We start from the raw sequence: 6,201 nt of genomic DNA, 5'->3' as shown, positions 1-6,201 counted from the left end.
TCATATTTTGATTAATATGAAGGATGTGTGAACTATTCAATGCAAAACGTGTAAACACCTATATACAGTCTATGGTCAAAACCAGTGTTAATATGTTAATTGGAAGGTTTTAGAGATGCCAGTGGGAAGATTGTGTTACCTTTGGACAGGTAAGCTAACTAAACGTAGCTAACTGGCTCCAGATTGTAGTTTCATGACTGCATAATAAGAATGTTGATTTTTTCCTTGAACTTTTAGCAATCAAATTTTTGCATTCACTAAAATGTCTTATTATTTCCTTAAAGCTTTTGAGTTGTTAGCTTCCTGTAAGTGATCCAAAGACGGCCTGTCAATTGTTCTTAAAAGTGCTTAAGAGCATTTACCAAAACGTCTTACAGCTAACATTTTCATGATGCCGTTGTTATTTTCTTTCCTGTTTTATTTTGAAATGCATTGTTGTGTGTTGTTTCTGTCTCTCTTCCCTGTTTGATTGTCTGATTATTTTCACCTGCTTCACTTTGTGTTTTGCAACCAACAACCAATCACATTCATCTCCCGCCCCGGACACGCAAGCACGCGGTCTGATTGGCTAGAGCTTGTACTGGCATATGATTTGATTGGCTGGCGCTTCCGTCGACGCTTGAAAAGTTGAACTTTTCTCAACTTTTGAAGCGAGCAACGGACCCACAATGCAGTTCGGCAAAGCGTGACGTCACCACATTCAAAGTGAATGGGAAGCGTCTCCGTTGAAGCACGCGACGCTGCCGTGTGGACGTACCGTTAGTGATTAGTCCTGTGTCCTTTGTACATTTCAACCTTTTGTTCTCTGTTGGTCTCTGAAAGAAAGACCTGATGATGGAGATAGAGCTTTCTGCCGGACAGGATTCACTGCTGCAGACACAGCGAGCGATGTTTAGAAGTGAACTCTTTAAGTCTTACTATTTCCTTAAAGCTTTGGAGTTGATATCTAGGAATACGTTTGCTTGGACTTCCCCGGCCTGCAGCTCTTAAGATTAGTCTCTGTTTATAAGGGATACAGAGATAGAGCTTTCTGCTGGACAGGACTCACTGCTGCAGACACATGTTTCGAAGTCCTGGGGAAATGTTTCACTGGTCTTCATGGCGGATTGTTTGTGGAGAAAGTCGTCCACTCGTCTGTCCTGAGAGGAACCTCGAGGGAGAGTTTAATGAATGTGAAGAATCACTGTCATACCGTCACGTTGTTAAACTGTCATACTGTCAAAGCTTCAGGCATGGCAGACGTGCCAAGATACAGTAATAGACATCACCTGACTTTATGTTATTTACTGTTTTCACACGTGCATATATGCATCATCCCACCACTATAAATCCTGATCCAGAAATATGTGTAACCCTGCCTCAAGTAAACATTTAGCAGCCATGTCTTTCTTGCCATCTGCTGAAAAGGTGATTAATAGCTAAAAAGGAAAGATGCGTTATTCACATTTGAGGCGTTATGGATTAATCTGATTGTTTTCTTGCTTAATTGATGAATTATCTTGCGTATCAAATGGTGAAAACATCAACATTTTGCCTTAAAGTGGACCTATCATGCTATATTTTAATAATATAGTGTAGGACCATACCTATATAAGGCATATTTATACTTTTTTTTTTTCAAAATACCAAACAGATCATGCATTTTAGCCATGCCTCATTTCGCTCAATTTGCACTTTTTTAGCCCTGTTTTAGCAAGGGCAGATTCAGTGAGAACAGCACCACCTACAGGCCTGGCATATGTACTACAGCGTCTCCAGCGCTTTCGAACGGCAATGGCCGTGGCTGTCTCCTCCTGATTGGTGGAGTTGGCCCAATAGCCGTAGCGCCACCGTCCTGACGTCAGGACAGTGTTCAAATCTGGATCAGTTTTTATCAGATCCGTTGCAGCCCCTTTTTTAGAGATTTGGGTATGGAGGAAAATAGAGAGGGTTGTGTTTTCTGACACTTGGTGAGTTCCCTGGAACACCGGGGACACATATTCATGTAGAAAAGACGTACAAAAGTGCATTTTGCGTGATAGGTCCCCTTTAAGCCCTAGAGGAAATCTTGAATCTAGAAGCCTGAACTTCTTATATGTTCAACTCATTTTTGTTCATATTGGTCAAAATATGACTCCGGTCTTTACACAGTAAGATATTTGATTAAAATGTATCATAGTATACATTTAGGTAGCTCAAAGTATTGAAATGATTTCAAAGAGACGATGGAAACAATCTTCAAATAACAGTCTCAGAACTTTGTATATTTCTGCAAAAGTTTTCCTTAAAAAAGGGAGTTTGGTCATTTGGAAAGTCGGCATGAATGAAACACTATTTCTCCAGAATGACATCCACCTCCGCAGTATTATTTATGGCGGCTAAGCTCATCAAATCTAAGCTAGAATCTATCACCAGCCTCAGTGAAGGCTCGTCTTAAATGTCACAATAAGGCGGCTTAAACCACATCTGACCTCTCTCCTGTTTCCTTTAACAATACCATTTAATAACGATATGCTCCGTCACGCTCTATTCTGCGATTACATGCCCTCCTTTCAAGAGTTTTTCTCCTGACCAAGATGGATCTGTCTGTTCGTGTCCACCTTTGAACCGAGGCGATGTTTTAGTGCCGTGACCTCCATCTATTCCTCGTACAAAGCTCCAGAAACTCTGATCCAGACGGCTCAATCCCTGGATCACATTCTGCTGGAGAGGATCTGGAGCCGAGGAGACTTTACAGCAAAAGATGGACGTCCAGTGGAGAAGAAGGGACCTGATGTTACCTTTTGAAATCACATCGCATGCATTATCATCTGACTGTCAGCTGCTCTGCTCTTGTTATTGATGAAACTGGTCTATTAGACACTACTGTCCATCACATTGTAATGATTGTAATGATTGTATGTATTACTTTACTGAACGTGGTTTGTCCTTGTTTGTAATGCTTTGCTTTCTGTTATTTTGTTCATGTATGTCTGTAAGACGTTGCTTTTGTCGGGACCCCCTTGAAAACGAGATGGTGCATCTCAGGGGGTTTATCCTAATTAATACATTTCTATATACATCTAGTTTTCTCAACTAGACACGATCAGTTAGTCTTTACAGACGTGGAAGAAGAGGGAATAGATTAGAAATGCAGAAGAAGTCTGTACTTCCTGCAGCAGTTTCTGACCTCTGTGCTTTTCAGTAATATCAGATCTGGCCTTACTGTAGAGGATAAACAAGCCCTTATTATATCCTTGAAGGTTTTTTTTCAATTGTGCACAAGTCAATGGTCTCTACTCTTCTCTACTCTATGTTTGGTTTGGAAAGTATTGAGATACTTCAGGAAAAAGTGTTTATTTTCCTGTATGCACTTTTGCAGAGTGTTTTGAAAACTCTAAAAGAAACCTTGAACTTTTTCACAAACTCACTTAGCAGACCATTCATCTTTACATGAGATTACAAAGATGTTGCCTTGAAAGAAAGACACTAGAGGCAACATGATGGTGTATTCAGAAAGTGTTGGACCCTCACAACATGCCTTCTTTCAGACTAGTTTTAAGAAATCATCCACAATTCACATTAAAACCAGCTCGAGATCGCTAGAATTTGAAAATACACAGCCGGAGAAAATCTGCCACTTCCTCACAGAGCCCCTCCTCCAACACACACGAACGCGCACATGACCAATGAGGGCACGAGATAAGTTTGTGCTCAGATGGAAGGCTGACAGGCAGGTAGGCCATCCAGTTACTTTAGCCGGGCCGGCTCAGATGATTGGTCGTGCTTTTTACAGTACTACGGCTTCCACAGATGACATTTTTTTATGGATTTTTTGTCAAAGCACTTCAGATATTCATTGCTATCGGGATGTTAAGAGCATTCCATGGAATATAACAAAAAGTGTATCTCGAGCCGGTTTCTCAAACTTACCTACCCTACCTTTAAGTCGTTTATTTTACTAACTTTGTCTTGTTGTGTCAGGAAAACAAGCCTGGACACACTCCCTTAATGTCATCAATTGTTTAAACTCAAGGCGAGAAAAACATGTATTCTATTACACTGGGCCAATACTGACTCATTAAGTCTCAAAGCTGTTAAAATATAGAGGCTTTTGGAATTAGTAGGAGACAAATTTGCCCGAAATTTGACGTAAATGATCGCTGCACTTCACACGGCATCCTTAAGGCGAGAATCTACAGACTAAAATACATGTTTTTGCACGGTCCACTTACAATATTTTACAACATGTCTTCTTTCAGTCTAGTGGAAGGGAAACCTCCAAAATCCACATCCAGGAGTTTATTTCACTAACTTTGTCTGTTTGTGTCTTTACATTTCTCCTAAATTCACCAATAGTTAGCACTACATAACGCTTCATTTCCATATATAAACTTACACTATCAGAACACCTGTAATGTAAATATGAATTGTCTTAATGTAGGTAATCAAAAGGGGAAGTTTCATGGTCAAAAATATGAATTAAACGTGTTTTTCTCCTCATGTTGTCTCCCCTCTTACTCCACATACAGTATGCATCTCTTTCTGTCCCTGTTATCATCACTATGTGTTCTCTTCTTATATCATCCTCACCTTTCTTTATTTCTTAGTCTCTTTATCCCAACATTTCCCTCCTCTTTCTGCCCACTTATGCCTCTTCTCTTCAGTAGTGTTTGTGTATTTTGTGCTTCAGCAGATTTAAGAGCGCCTCCTCAGCAGCTGGCATGAAACCCAAACAGACTCTCTTAATTGGGGCTCCAGACTCAAGGAAACTGGCCTGAGATATTTGCATAATTTCACAGAGGAGGGGAGGAAATTGTTAAAACATGTGAGCTTCTGAAACTCTACCCACAATGCCGAGCGGCTCTTGGGTGCCACCCAGCGCCAACATGTTTGCTGTGTGTGCTTGTATCCATACAACAACAACAAATGGGTGCACGACAGAGATGGCAAAAGTACACACATCCTTTACTCAAGTAGAAGTACAGATACTCGTGTTTAAAAATACTCTGGTAAAAGTAGAAGTATTTGACTAACTTCTTTACTCAAGTCAAAGTAAAGAGGCTTTGAAATGTACTTCAGTAAAAAGTACCCATAACTAGCATCTGTTTTAAAGAGTACCTGACCTCCCTTTATATTAATAGAACAATAATGTCATTGTTAGCTAATGAATGTTTCCATGCTGAACAACGGCAACATGACAACGTTTTCATTGGTCCCTCTTCTTTAGAGAAGACCAGGAAATGATGGATACACGGATCGTGTTCAAATCAATAGGCACGCAATGACTCTAAATAATAATGATCACGCCACCAAACACACATTCAAACTAAAGGAACCAGCCTGTTTGGAAAATGTGAGAAGTAGAAAGTACAGGTATTTGGGTTCAACATGTAAGAAGTAGAAAGTACAGGTATTTGTGTTCAACATGTAAGAAGTAGAAAGTACAGGTATTTGTGTTCAACATGTAAGAAGTAGAAAGTACAGGTATTTGTGTTCAACATGTAAGAAGTAGAAAGTACAGGTATTTGGGTTCAACATGTAAGAAGTCAAAATAAAAAGTCAGTGGAGTAAAGTACTGATACCAGAAACATGTACTTAAGTACAGTAACAAAGTATTTGTACTCCACTACTTCCCACCTCTGCTGCACGACCATAACTGTGTGTGTATTTGTATGTACTGTATAACACAAATGCATGTGTGTGTATATAATAACAGAGTGGAAAGAGTCTGCAGGATCATCTGAACACAGGGTGCTTTCTGTTGGGGCGAAATAATGCATTTTCTATCCTGAAATTACCTGCTTTTCATGTAGAAGTGTCAAGGCTTTATTGTCATTAGCACAGCAGCTACAGGGTAGATATGGCAATGAAAAACTGAAGGCACAGGCTCCTCCAACAGAGCAACATGAATATATATGGACATAAAACAAATAAAACAGATAAAATAGTGCAAGAGAATGTTTGGAGATGTGCTTTAGTCAAGGGTTTTTTAGTCCAGCAGAACTCATTCAAATGAAACTGTAATTAAAACAGAATGAAAACATTTCCTGGAAAACTTTTGTTTCTTTCCAAAAAGTCACATTTTAGGTCACGTTTTCTTGAGCACGTTTACAGTATATTTGCTTTTTTCTTCTTTGATTCTTGACTCCTCGAGGCCTTTAAAATGTATTTAAACGTAATGAAACAGCTCTCATAAATAAGCCTCATTTGAAACAGTATTGACTTAAATTAGCATTGGAC

The sequence above is a fragment of the Trematomus bernacchii genome, unplaced genomic scaffold, assembly GCF_902827165.1.
Source record: "Trematomus bernacchii unplaced genomic scaffold, fTreBer1.1, whole genome shotgun sequence".
Lineage (NCBI taxonomy): Eukaryota > Metazoa > Chordata > Actinopteri > Perciformes > Nototheniidae > Trematomus > Trematomus bernacchii.
This window is presented reverse-complemented; position numbering follows the sequence as displayed.